This window comes from Pongo pygmaeus, chromosome 17 (assembly GCF_028885625.2).
Source record: "Pongo pygmaeus isolate AG05252 chromosome 17, NHGRI_mPonPyg2-v2.0_pri, whole genome shotgun sequence".
NCBI lineage: Eukaryota > Metazoa > Chordata > Mammalia > Primates > Hominidae > Pongo > Pongo pygmaeus.
In genome coordinates this window covers 83,125,580-83,141,222 of record NC_072390.2, presented here as the reverse complement: position 1 = coordinate 83,141,222, position 15,643 = coordinate 83,125,580, and the positions used below count along the sequence as shown (strand labels likewise).

Below are 15,643 nucleotides of genomic sequence, written 5' to 3'. Positions count from 1 at the left end.
CTTGAAGGGCAATCTGAAGTAGTGAAGTTATCCATATATTCTGCCACTGAACTGAATTCTAAAAATATGCAAGTTTAGTAAGACAGAATATATGGATTGCTTCTGTATCCACACAGTAGGGGAGGAAAAGTTGCTGTAATAAAAATAAGTCAGAAGAAAACAATTAAATTTTCATGAATTCTTAAAGGTCACATGTGGGCCAGTTTACTCCCGGAAAATAGCTGAGAAATTCAGAATAATTGAGGGCGACACTCACTTTCAAGCTCTTTTTCATAGGACCCCACCAAATGCCCACAAAAAATATAGGAATATATATATATAAATACACATATAGAATATAATTAATATAATATAATAATATCAATTATCATGATATATTATTATATAATAATTATTGCAATATATAATATATTATATAACAATTATTGCAATTAATTATTATATAGGTGTAATTATTTATTATATGATATATATATAGAGAGAGAGCAATTAAAGAATGAAGTCATCATCACCTGAGATGATGAAATCTGCAGGTGAGCAGGTTTTGCTGGGAACTGAACAGGGTAGATCAGCAGCTTACTATTGAACACATTAAGTATGGATATCTCTTATATATCCAATAAGTGACATCCAGAAAGTGACAAACAATCATGATGAAAAAAGAAGGCATGGGCTGAAAATAGACATGTGGAAATCATTAGCATGTCCAGGCTGTGCCAAGCAATGAAAGTGGATGAGATAATCTGAATAGAAAGTGTTGACAAGAAAAAGAAAACAACCAAGAAGATCTCTAGTTCCCAAAATTTAGAGATCTAAGAGTCAAGGAGGAGCTAGCAAAGCTTTTTCAGAGTGAGTAGTGAGGAAGGACTGGCAAGAAAACCCAGCAGCCTGGAAGTGAAGTGGAGAAAATAACTTAAGAAAGAAGGCATGATTCTGAACCTCATTGATGACCACACTGAAAACAAGGAGATACTACTTGTAACACCTTCTTTGACAGGTATTAAGTAGTCTGATGAGACTCCTGGTGGGGAAGATTATTGATCAGAGGGAGTTTGAGTTCATTAACTATTTTGAGAAACAATCTAGCTGTTCGAATCAGACACGGAAGCATCAAAAAGCCTTATTTTCTTCACTTTCTCTGTTAATCCTTCAGCATGTTCTTTCATTCTTCGGTTAAATATAAACTGAAATCTTTCCATTTGTCTGAATTTTTACTCCTGTTCCTCCCCTTGAGCCACCATCATTGACTGCAAACCCCTTTTCAATGCATTTCATGCTTCTCCCACTCCTGGCCCCTCTAAAGTACTTCCCCAAAACCCAGCAAGATCTTTTACAATAGAACTCTAATCATAATGCACTACTACTTAAACTCTGCATGAATAGTTTTAATTTCATTTTGAAGAAAAATTCTAGCTCCTTATAAAGGGCACTCAAATTCTCTGGGGTCTGTTACTCCAACCTATTTCTATTCCAGCCTTTTCTCTTCCTCCAATTAGACAAACCACAGTGCTCTGTTTTCAGATTCCCCACTGTCCCGAGATGCTCTTACTTTCAGATTTTCTCTCACGTTTGTCTTTCTGCCAAGAATGTATCTCTCATACCTTCTTCATGACTGGCTTTCATATCTTGGCTTAGTTTATTTCCTGTGCACCCCGAGGGGAATTATTTAAATGTTTCTCCTCCTATCTGTCTTCATAGGGAAAGTCCCATTATGTGGGACTTTATTTAAGTGTTTCATTCTCCTACTAGACATCAAGCTTCATAAGTGGTAATATCCCTTTTTATTCCACACATTAAGCATAGTGGGACATAGTTGCTTGGAAAATAGTTTAAAACCAACAAATATTCACTGAGTTAATGACAGAGTCAAAAGTAGCTAGGTGCGTAGCATGGTGAACATTTAAACACTGATGCTGATAGCAGACAGTGAGAAAACTGCCTATGTGAAGTGTATGTCTTAGATCCCTGAGCAACTTTTTGTCTGTTAGTTCCTGTTAATAGGAGCTAGTTTCTTTTCAGAAAAAAAAAAAAAATCAAACTGGCTAAGATGGCATCAGAGGATGATGGTAACCCCCAGAACAGTGTTGTATAACAGAGGAGGCCATGAAATCAAAAGACAAGTCACATTACTAAGCTGTAATCATGACTCTGTCTCTAAGGGACATTCAGTGATTTTTATCTTTGAATAATGTCAGCAGTCACCTCGGACTCAGATACCCAACTGGTAGGGAAGTTGTGCTCCTTACATAAGCTTTGTTTATTTAAAAAATATTCTGCCTGGCCTTGGTGGCTCACACCTGTAATCCCAGCACTTTGGGAGGCCAAGGTTGGCAGATCACCTAAGGTCAGGAGTTAGAGACCAGCCTGGCCAACATAGTGAAACCCCAACTCTACTAAAAATACAAAAAAAGTAGCTAGGCATGGTGCCGGGTGCCTGTAATTCCAGCTACTTGGGAGGCTGAGGCAGGATAATCTCTTGAACTCAGGAGAGGGAGTTTGCGGTGAGCCAAGATCATGCCATTGGACTCCAGCCTGGGCTACAAGAGCGAAATATCATCTTAAAAAAAAAAAAAAGTGATTGAAGAACAGGAAAGCATCAAATAATTATCAAATAATGACTTACTTGAAGTTCCCCCAAAATGTTCTCTCATTTGGCATACTGATTCAGCAAACATCAGTTGAGTATCAATAATATGTAGATAATCTATTAATGTACAATTAATAAATCATATAAAGAACATTTAAGGAAATCAAGTTAACTGTTATGGCTATTTTTCACGACCTTTTTCATTGCAGATTTTCATTCTGCAAAATCTGGTCCATAACAAAAGAGAATAGTCAAAGATAAAACAGGAGCGATCTAATGACAAGTATATTTTATGTAGAAAACTTCTATTTCAGCCTTGTTTTATCTCAAATATTTCATAGATAAGAATGTGCTTACATAATACCACTGATTCTTCTTTTTCCATTTATAGCTTTAGATATTAATGCTTATAGATAATAAGGAAAATCCAATGGAAAATCTTGTGCATATAAAAATATCAGGCCATACTTTTAAAATGGAGTTGCATTTACTGAAATGCAAAAACTTATATGAAGACAAATAAGATTTTAGGGGAAAAGGCAGACATAAAGGAAGGGGCAGAGTAGAAAAACGTACTAAATCTTCTATAAATCTCATTGATTTTCTCCAAATGCATCAGATTTAAATTTTTTCTTCTTATCTCATTATCAGTAAATGTTTAGCTATTATCCTGTCATCTTTACAAACCTGGAAAGAAAACCTATTGCAATTGACCTTCCGGGCTTTTTGTTTGTTTGTTTTTAGGAGAAGAGTTATAATTGTGGGTAAAATGACTTTTCTATTGTGGTAAAAACACGTAACATGATATATGCCTAGTTAACAATTTATTGTATTTTATATTTTATGAGTGCATAGTAGGTGTATGTATTTATGTGGTACATGAACTATTTCGACACAGGCATACAATGTGTAATAATCACATCAAGGTGAATGGGGCATCTGTCACTTCAAGCATTTATTCTTTCTTTGTTTTATAAACAATCCAATTATATTCTTTTGGTTATTTTAAAATGTATAATAAATTATTATTGACTGTATTTACCCTGTCGTGCTATCAAATACTAGGTCTTATTCATTCTAACTATATTTTTGTACTCACTACCCATACTTACTCTCCCCAACCCTCTCCCCTTCCCAGCCTCTAGTAGCCATCATTCTATGATCTATCTCTGTGAGTTGAGTTTTAATTTTTAGTGCACATTACAGTGTTGCCTACTATACGTACATTAGTATATAGCAGATCACTAGACCTTTGTAATCTTGCATGACTGAAACTCACTTCCCCTCTCTTTTAAGTGACTCCTCTTTACCCAACAGGGTAAATCAGAATAATTTTAAGATTCCTCGTGATTTAGAACAAGAATAGGATAAAGTTACAATGCACCGTGGTTAGAGAAATGTTAGTACAAATGCTTGTCCCTTTAGTTTTGTTAAACAAATAAAATTTCATCCCCCAAACAGTCTTTTCCCCCCAATCACAAGAGTTGCTACTCATGGGTTTAGGAAGTGAACAATAAGCATCACCCCTTTAACAGAGGCATACTATTTCTTTGGTTCTGATTACGCAAACACCATTTATATATAAATATATATAATAATATATAATATATATTATATTATAACATAAAATATATAATATATATTTTATATATATATATATATTTTTTAAAGCTTACCTAAAATGTTCTCTGTTTTATCAAGGCTTTCTGAATTTAGCTTAAAGCATTCCCACCCTCCTCTCCAGTTCCATCAACCATCGTTTTTAGTTTAGTGACAAATATCATGATATATTGTGAGATAAAGAAGAGATAGATTTCTTGGATTTAACCGATTTAAATCTCACCTTTTATTTTTTAATGTCTTCAGTTATATACATGACTGATTCTCTTCCATGATTAAAGATAACGTATCAAGATCAATATTTGATTATGCAAGTTTTTGCCAATAATACATAGAGCAGTGCCTTTCCCGTGGTAGGGATTCTACAACGTTGCTCTTCAAGTGAATGAATGAATAGATAAATGGCTTAGATAAGTGATTAATGAACTCAATAAAAGTTTTGGTAAAATATAGAAAATCAATAGTTAAAAAATTGAATCAAACCACTGAAGGGCATAGGAAATATGAAATCGCTTTCTTTAAGGAAGAATTTAAAAAATTAAAAATCTTACTTTTTTTGAATTGGAAAAATCTTGTTAATATCAGATTTGTTAAAATATAATGTAAAATATCCAACTGGTTTTTTAATACGATTGATTTATCAATGGTTATTCTATTTTATATTAAAAATCTATTTAGTGTAATCTGGAAAACTGTTCTAGCCTGATTTAAAATATTTGGAAAATATACCATTTATGGTTGGATATAAATTTATTTATGTAAAGACCTATTTAGATCTGAACATATAAAAGGCTTAGAGCATCTGAACTATTCTAAAGAATGTGAAAATAGATTGGTATGTCTTGCCAAATCACATGCCTTAGAGCATAGTGAGATTTGAGATTTTATAAAAAACATCATTTTGATTAAAAACAGCGTTTTCTTGTTTTATTAGTTTTGGGCAATAAATATCTTACATAGTGCAAATGGTGTTTTAGAAGATTTAAAATTAAAGGAAACAATTTTAAAGAAATACATAATATTTTTTATATATGCAGTGATCATTTGCATATAAAAACACATGCTCTCATATGATATCGCAGTAGCTATGTATCACAACAATTCAAGTCCATGTGTAACTGTTTTTCTCTGTAGTTTCTCATGAACAACAAACAAGTATTATATCTGTGAGCTAAATGTATCCTTATGAGAACTTCTGAGTATTTGGCAAATTTAATGAACTCCTTAAAGTAAATGAGCATTACATTAAAAGTGCATCTGCCTGTGGTAGACTAATGCCCTTCTTTATCCAAGAAATAACCAGCTTCAAAAGGCAAGATTAAGCTATTAAATTGTAAATGCTTATTTGGACTCATTGTGCAGTTTTTTAATGTTTCTATATTAGGTAAGCATACTAATTTAAGTTTGAAAGAAACCTGTTGTAATATTAGTATGGATATTTTCAATGCATTATTCCTCTTTAGTTGAGATATTAAAATTATCAAATTTGATATGTACATTGCCAATTATGCATATGTATTTGGTAAGAATTAAGCACATTCAGATAAATTGTACAAATGTCAATCAAATTATGTCTCTTTCCAAAAGAAATATGCATAACATGCAAATAAATTCTCTTTTATTATACTTTGGAAGAACAGTACTATAGCTGCCTTTATTGACTACATGCAGTCTGATTGTAGCATTTCACCATTCCCCTTCAGTTCCCTACTTTATAAAGCCATCCAGTAACTCAATAAAGAAAACCTCTTTTAACCTGCATAAATAAATTCAACATGACATATCTATTAAGGTTATCAGATAATAATTGGGCTATTTCATTAGTTGCATAATAGTGTTCTAGAATTTTTTATTATTTAATAATTTGTCTGATTTAAAAAAAAATCATAAGGCTTTGTAGTCAAAATCAAAAGAGGTAAGCCAAGGATGTATTATTCAGGAAGATTATTAGTGTGATACATTTTTGAGATGAACAGTTTTTTTCAGTCTACTAATCAAAGAGTCTTTCTTTGCTGTCAGGGAAACTAACTCAACCAACCAGCAATTGCAAAATCAAATTGCAATCACTCTGATTTTATGTGATCATGGGCAACGGAAATGATTTAACAGATGGTTGTCTTAATGGACATAGAATCAATGCAGGCCCAAACTTTTTATATTTAAAGTTTGAGTGGAAATCAGTAAAAAACAGCATGATGTTGTGATACATGTATATATTGTGAAACGGCTAAATCAAGCTAATTAACATAGGAATAAACTCATATACTTATCTTTTTTGTGGTGAGAACACTTAAAATGTACTCTCTCAGCATTTTTCAAGTAGACAGCATATTGTTATTAAGTAAAATATCATGTTATACACCTTAAACATATATAATTTTTATTTGTCAATTAAAAAGAGAAAAACAACAGCAAAAAACAAGGAAACAAACGTATCCCTGCCTAAAAAGCCCAAACAAATAATAAATACTGTCATTGTTTAACAAGTAGCTGCTTTTATTAATGAAAGATAAGTGTTCAGTCAAAAGTTTAGATTTTGCAGATTATCCATGAGAAAAGATTTTACAGATGATCTATCACCCACAAACTTTACCAAGACTGGAATTAAATAACTAGATTCATATTTCCATGTTCTTTCTCTCCTGGTTATTATCACAGAGAGTCCAGAATACAAAGTGAAAGACCAGAATAAGCTCTGTCCTGAGGGAGAGACATGCTAACATTTGCAGTGGATTTAACTCATATAAGAAATAGGCAGCTAAAAGAGCAATTTGGACATTTGTATTCATTTATATCTTCTTGTTCCCCTAGTCTCTCTAAAATTGCTATATGTATTAAAATGTGTTTATCAACAGGCACAGACAAAAAAAAAAAAAAAGAAAAGAGGAGTCATCAATGTATTATGTTGCAAAGGTAAAAGTTGAGAAGCATTACATGATACCAGTGTGTGGTAGCAGAGCCACAAGGAGGATCTTAAAGGCAAAGCTAGTCACAAGACGCAGATCAGTCTTCAAACAGAATCAATCCATAAAGACTCAGTATTTGGAATACACAGTGCTGGCAAAGACACATATGAGGGGCAGAACTGAGTATATGGGGACTAGGGGTAGGTTTAAATCAAGAGCAATTGGCCAGTTAGGTACTCCTGTGGTCTGAATGGTTGTCTTCCCAAATTCGTATATTGAAAGCTAATCCCAATAAGTGGGGCCTTAATAGGTGATCAGACCATGGGAGAAGATCCCTCATGAATGGAATTATTGTCCTTATCAAAAAGGCCCCAGAGAGGTCCCTTGCCCTTTCCACCATGTGAGGACACAGGGACAAAGTACTTTTCTTTGAACCAAGAATTGGCCTTCACCAAATATGGAAACTTCCAGTTTCTTGACTGTGAGCTTAGACATGCTGATCCCACAGACAATAATATGGATTAAATTGTGGAGAAATTATGTAGCGAAAATACTTCATTTGAAAAAGAGAAAAAATATTATAGAGAAAATACTCAAATATAAAATAAAATAATAATAACTATTGTGTTATGAGATAAGGAAATACTGGTTCAATGTCTTCTCATTCTTTATTAAATACAATTAGTAGACAAGGCCCCAAAGTTCAATATCTCAGGTCTAAATGTTAAATTTTACTTGGAAATCTACGAATCACAAGTTATGGAAAAAAAGCCTTGAATATAAGACAAGGCAAAAATAAAAAGCCCTCACAAATAAAGAAAAGAAATCTTTAGAAAATGGAGACTATGCAACAGGCAGAAGAAAACCTTCCAAGAAAATTTTGTTTAGAGAAGTAAAAGAAAACACTGAATACATGAAATCAAAGCAAGATGCCACAAAACAAACATATGAGCAAATAAGTTCTTTTAAATGAAAAAAACATACAATTTTAATTAAGGATCTTACCTTGGCTTTCTGTTAGGATAGAATAAAAGATTTGGAATTACTTTCATTTAAAAAAATTTTTAAAACTTGACAAAATATATAAAGCAATTTTTGTTTTGGGGAGATCAGACATCAGACATGTAGGACAGATATTTACAGAGAACAAACAAACAAACAAAATGAGTCCTCCAACTGCCCCAACTGGAATACCTGGAAAGAATTTCAAAAACAACATTCAGTGAGGGAATCCAAGCATTACGTGTGTTCCCTTTGAAGGAAGTACACAAAATTAGCGTCTGAAGTCAAGGCAGCTAGATAGCGGAGGGCAGAGTACTAGGGAGGAGACGGGTGCAGAGAGAGCACTCCCTAAATCTGCAGAGTCTTCCTTAGGTCTTTATCTGATCAGGACATGCATATAAGGAAAATAACTGAGGCCGGTGGAAGATCCACCCTAGAGGGGCAGAGAAGAAAACTGCTGGAGATCATGCTACCAAAGTAGAAAACCTTACAAATCAAGGGCATAAGGTAGAGTTTTAAAAAGTGTATTTCCTCAAGAGTGAGGCAAAACTAATTCTAGAATATGGACTGCACTGGTTAAACTTATTATCATACACCAAAAAAAGCCTCAATATGTATGATAAGCCTCAATGTATAACATAAACATTTCAATCCTCAATAAGAAAATACAGTTTTGCATTAGGCCAAGATTTCTCAGATATTACAAAGAGCTTAATCCATAAAAGAACAAAACAATATGTTTAAAACTTCTGCTCTTCAAAAGAAACTAAGAATGAAAATACCAGCCACATACTGGAAAAATATTTGTGAATTCTATATCTAATAAAGAACTTGGATCTAAAATATATACAAAATTCTCAAAATTTAAAAATAAGAAAATAGCTACAAAGTTAAAAATGAGCATAATATTTGAGCAGAAACACCCCCCCAAATAGATATATAGGTAGCAAATAAGAACATAGAAATACATCCACATCAATACTTATTAAAGATATGCAAATTAAAATTACAATATCACTACACACCTATTACATAGGCCGAAAGTATAAAGCTTATTGAACCATGCCAATTGATACAAGAGATATGGAAAAACTGAAAGTTTTCTACAAAGAGGACAAAAAGGTCAATTGGTACAACACTTTGGAAAGCATTTTCCAGTTTCTTAAAAAGGAAGGATCATCTGGCCTGTGATTCATAAATTATTCCCATTGATATTCTCCCAAGAAAATGAATGCACGTCCATACTAAGACATGTCAAGGAATGTTTTTGGTACCTTTATTTGTTATAGTACAAGGATGAAGTCAGCCTGAAATTCCATCAACCAATGACTGAATAAATAATCTGGCATATTTATGCAATATTGTTCTATGTTCGGATTTTGAAAACATGTATGATTCATGATTATTTCATTCCATATACAGATAACATCCTGAATAATTTCCCATTAATAAAGAATAAGTATGCTTTGTGAAAAAAAGACATAATGAATGACTGATACAAGCAACAATATGGATAAACCTCAAAGTAATTTGCTCAGTGAAAGAAGCCAGGCAAAAAGCTTGTAGTCTCTGATTCCATATATGTAAAATTCTACAAAATATAAACCAATGTATAGCTACAGGAAGTGTATCAGTGGTTCCTTATGGGCAGGTTCCAGGTATCAGGGAGTGATTGCAAAGAGGCATTAGGAAACTTTTGGCATTGATGAAAAAGTTTATGATCTTGATTGTGCTGATGGTTTCTTGGGTATATACATATGTAAAAATTACAAAGTTGTACACTTTAAAGATATGTTTTATTATGTATCGATTATTCATCAGTAAAATGGGTTAAAATGAAAATGAAGGAATTAGATAATAAATGATTGCCAAATTATTAAAATAAAGCTTTATAAGTTTTCTAATAAATGGCAGCAGGAATAACAGGGTTATCTGACGTAATTTGGTTAACTGTTTTTTATACAAATTTCACAGTACCCTTTAGTGCATTTGGAGCACTCCATTTAGGTATGTATTTGCTTTTCCTGAAGTAAGAGGGAAGGGACTTTTTAGTTCTAGCTTGTACATATTGTATAATTGATTTTTGTGTTCCAATGCAGATATTTTCCTGTTATGAATGATGGTTTCTTTTTTTCTCTCTCTAATTCTGTTTCCCTGTTCTGGGCAAAACCATAACTCCCAGGCAAAAGTAAAGGAGAAGGAAGAACAATTTAAGCAGCAAACCAACAGAATTGCTCAATCACCAAGGAGAGTCACAAGGGGACAAGAATCATAGACATCCACAGTAGCCCGTTCCCAGTTTTCATCTTGCACAGAAATGACTAAGAGTATGAGAGAAAATAAATGAATAGTCACAGAATTTATTACTTCCACTGAAATCAACAAACATCTTTGGGAAAAATAACAGGGCTCACGTAAGCCCCGTGTCATTTAAAAACCCTCTGGAGCATGCAATTTTTGGTTCATTCTTTCTTTATATTTGTCAGTTTTCCCTACTGATTGGAACCTTCTGGGGACTATTATCTCATTTTCTTCAATAATCTTACCTGATTTTGACCCACTTAAACCATGAATAGCTCTGGTTTTAATTAATTGGATATTTTCAGATTACAGTGTGACCCCTTGCCCAAAATATCAGGAGGATTTCATGTATAATTTCAGCTTTCTTTAAAGTCGTAAAATCTTCCTGGTTAAGAAACTGCTGTATTTTAACTTGCTTCATTTTTTCATAACACACAAAATCCAATATTATTCAATTTCCCCTATTTTAGACAGACTAGAAAAAAGTGAAAGTAAATGAATACATTGGTTCATTTCTGCTCTTCATTTTACAATTATATTTCCTGTTATAATTGAAGAAAGTCACAATGAATATGCTTGAAAAGCCTTCTGTTGTTAAATCTAACAACACCAGTGCTGCTGCGCCAGTAAAAGGCAGTTAGAGAGATTTTATGTAAAAGATTTTTTGGCAAAAACAGGAGGAACAATACTTTCTAAGTCTGTACTCTCATGTAGAGACCTATGTCATCCTCATTCTAGGGCCTTCCATTACAGGATTATTAGTTCTGACAGGGTTTTTCCTTCTATCTCATTAGAGACAACAAAAAGCCTGCTGAGGGGCACACATACACACACACACACACACACACATGCTATATATATATGTATATGTATATACACACACACACATATATACAAACACACATACACACACACACACACACACACACATATCCACAGATATAGATAGATAGATATCCATGGAAAAGAAAGAAATATTTTTATTCAAAATAAACTGAAATTCAGTTTTATGAACCCCAAATCCTACTGTTAATAAATATTACAAGCAGGAAAGCGCCATGATATATTTACCTTCCTTTAAATGAAAGTCATCTGGCTAGATACAGATCTTGGTGGGTAATTAATATAGATATTGGAGAAATGTAGGCAACACTCGAGATAGTGGATCTTAGTGGAATATCCTTTGGACAACTAAACCTATGTGCAAATCTCTGTCCTGCTGTCGACTACTTGTGTGACCTTGGGTCAATTACTTGACTCAGCTGAGCTTCTTTCTCTTTACTTGTTAAGATTTGTTGTCATACGTGTACTCACATATAGAGTGGCTGAGTGGGTTAAATGAAATAGACAATGGTGATAAACTACTTCAAAGTTATTCAGTAAATACCACTTATTTCACCAAACACTATTACTTCTAACCTAGGAAATTGTGATAATCTATTTTTCCCTGCTCCAAACCTTGACTTGTTATAAGATTCATTTTATCAATGTAGTGATTAGAAATCTCTAAGTCCTTTTTATATTATTGAGCAAAAAGTCCAAGTACAACACGTTGGTCTACAAGCCTTGAATGAGAGGCTCCTTCTCCACTGCCTTGCCAATCATATATTTCATCAAGCTCTTGTCATGCTGACCCTGCTGCTTTTCCTCGAAACCACCAAAAGGGTTTTGTTTTGGCCTTGTTGTGACAAAAATGCCCCCTCCAGGTATCTACGCAGCTGACTCTTTCATGGCCTTCTTCAAATGTCACCTCAACAGAAATGCCCATTCCATATAAAGTCTACTTTTCAAAATCATATCTCCTCTGCCTTTTGTCTGCTACATTTCTCTTTCCATTACTATGGCCATCTGAAATATATTTCATTTATTTATTTTTCTGCACCCCGCTCCATTAGAATGGAATGCAATTTACATAAGGGCAGAGATTTTGATCATTTCTATTCAAAGCTATATGCCCAAATCCTAGAACAGGGCCTGGCACATAGCATGTGCTAACCATATATTTTGATTGAGTGAATTAGTATGTAAAACAAATGTAAACTGAAATCCATTTGAATTTTTGAGTAAAGAAAGTTTTACAAGACTGAAAAGTATTCTTTCTGTACTTTCATTTGAGATAACAAATGGTATCAAAATTAGACAGCAGCAACAAACATTTGCAAGCAACTGATGTATTGTTACATGTGGTTGTATGTAGTTGATTAATTCTCATTACGCACATGCTAAATTGTATTTTAAATGGATCTATACATTGTAAATGGATCGATAGCAAACTATTTATTTATGCATCCTATTGTTTTTTGTACTTTTTTGATTGAACCACCTTACACAAAATAAATTTAATTTTAGACATCTTTTGACAGTAAGCTTAAATAATGGATTACTGCATACTTTCAGGAAAATGATATGGATCCCACTCTTAACATGTATTTGGGTAATTTCTAGTTTTGACTCATATAAATATTGCTGCTATGAAAATTCTTGTGCACGTATTTGATGGCCATGCATTGCCTATTCCAAGTACATAATATCCTATAATTCCTCCCAAAATTGTATTACACTTTATTTATAATTTTTTATTGTATATAGTGTGAGGTAAAATCATGATACCTCCTTTTCCATATGGATATTAAATTAATCTATTTCCAGTCAGCTACTGCCACAATAATACTGTATTTAAAAAACACCCAAAACTCAGTGGTATGCAACCACAACCATGTATTACTTGCTCTCAACTGTGGTCAGCTGATCAGCTCTTCTTCAGACTCCAGATATCCTGGTAAGCTGCCATAGCTTGGCTCCTTACACCCCTTAATATTCTGGTACCATTGGGATATTTGTGACACATTCTTCTCATAGCAACAACTGAAGCACAGGAAAGTGCTTTTACTTATTACCTATCAGATACCTAAGCTACTAAGTGGTATCTGTCATTGTATTCATCTGGCATTAGTCAACAAAGTCATATGGCCAAGCCCAGGATTAATGTGACAAGGAAATACACTCTGGCTCCACTAGATTTTATGTTGCAAATATAATGGATCACCGCAAATTCTAAGAGAAAAAAATATTCAGTCTGGGATGAAAAAAGAAATTGGGAAAAACAATGCAATCTACCAAATTCTGCCCTTTCAGTCAGAATTCTTCAAGTGTTACACAAGTTAAAAGCGCACTTACCACCTACCGAGACTCCCCTGAATCATCATTCCATCAAATCATCAGACTCAAAGTCCAGGATCTCATAATTTCAGTCAGGTCTAAATATAGCTCCTTCTGATCCAGAAACCTACTAACTAAAACAACACATTATCTGCCCACCTCATCCAACTTCGAGCAGCTGATTAATATTATAGATGGGGTAATTATGTACATTTTACAAATATATGAGAGCACACAGCTTATTTGCTTTTGCTTATTTTTCACTGGAAAACCTAAAGTTTTCCTACTTGGCTCCTACTAATTTCAAAATCAGACTAGAAAATTAAAACTAAAAAGTAAACTGCAAGCATCCCATGTTAAAACTAGTCAAATAACAAAATAATCACGCATGCAAACACGCAAACACACACACACACACACACACATTCACGCACACGCAAACCTGGAAGTGCATAAAACTGAAATACAAAATGGTGAAGTATAAATGACTTTTACCTGTTTTTCCATTGTGAAAAAAATCAGAAACAATAAGGAAAACTAGAAAGTATAACATCCACCATCCTTGACAATATTAGAAAACTGATAAAACTGTAAAAATCATGCCATACCTATTTTTTTAAAATGATGGAAGTTCTTGAGGTAGAACACAAGAACATGCCTGCTTATTCTGCACATGGACAGAACCAGCAGAGGAGATTTCTCTAAGATTGTGGAAAAAAAAAACTGGTTAATTTAATTAACATTTAACAGATATAACATTTAACAGATATAACATTAAGGCACAAAAGTAATGCATGGGCCTTGTGAAAGCCCTCTGACATTGAAGAATAACAAGAAAGGTAGGCTAAACGGGGAAGTGGGTGAAGAAATTTCAGGCATACCACCTTTGGAACTATGTGCCGGGTGGGAAGCTTTTAAGTGAATAAGAAACACTGCAGAGGTCATTATTTCCTATTCATTGAAAATAAAAAGAAACAAGGAAAACCCCCAAACAAATTACAACTGTGATGCACCTTATGAGTTACACTGTGAATTAGGGGTCTTCCTGACAATAGGCAGCATTGCTTTGGATAATTTCCCTTACTGTGTTCATCAAAACAGAGCCCAGGAGGAAATTGTCTCATTCCAAAGTAAATATTAAGGAAATAATTCTGCATAAAAAAAGCATGACCCACCAATCTACTGACAATGAGTATATGACATTTTGGAAAAAAATAATCAAAATTGGTTTATACATATTAAAGAAAAACGCTGTTGTAAAGGAAGAAGACAAATCTACAAAGTTCAAGTGAAAAAAAAAAACAATTTGACCCAGTGAAGAACCAATATATAATATATTTGAAGCAGCAAATGGGATAAAAATTCTTTGAGATTACAGTTATGGGCATGTCCATGGAAACTGCTATGAATAAAATCCAAACTGAAATGGAAATAAACTGGGAATTGTAAAAAGCAAAACCCCTTTCCTTTTCTAATGATGGTTACATTTTTCTCATTTGATTCTTTAGACTAATTGTCTATCATTTTCTACCCTGTTTTTCCCCAAGCCTTAATGTCTGATTTCCATGTGGATTCACCAAATGGGAGGAGGTGAAGGAAGCAGAGGAGGAAAAGGAGGAGGAGCGGGAGGAAGAGATGTAGGAGGAAGATGTTGGGAGGCTGTGATACCTATTTTACTCAGTCTCTGCTTCAGTAATGTTTCTTAAAAAGAAATATGGAGAATCACTTTAAGAAAATATTTAAAACATTGATAAGAAAAATAGGATATCTGTTATTCAATAGTAAGTGCCAGTATTATAACAATAGTGTCGAAATGTATCAAAATTATAAAAATGTCAAATATCCATTTATTAATTTATTATGGCTCCTATAAAATAAAAATCTGATTTTCCTTTGAAATGCTACATGCGCTCTTAAGGTTCAGATAAAAAAATACAAAAAAATTAATAATATCAGAAGATTTTTGGAAAACCTATGTAATACATATCAGTATGCTTTATCTGTGATGTCTAATATACTATAAAACTATAGTAATTCAAATGATAATGATATATGTGTACATAGACAT

General features: G+C 33.3%; 1 long non-coding RNA gene across 1 annotated transcript; it reads left to right on the top strand.

Moving 5' to 3' along the window:
* Positions 1-814: 814 nt before the first annotated feature.
* LOC134738413 (uncharacterized) lies at positions 815-11,777 on the top strand. The gene is made up of 2 exons (XR_010124124.1): positions 815-997; positions 10,298-11,777. It is a non-coding gene; the product is annotated as an uncharacterized LOC134738413 (long non-coding RNA).
* The last annotated feature ends 3,866 nt before the right edge of the window (positions 11,778-15,643 follow it).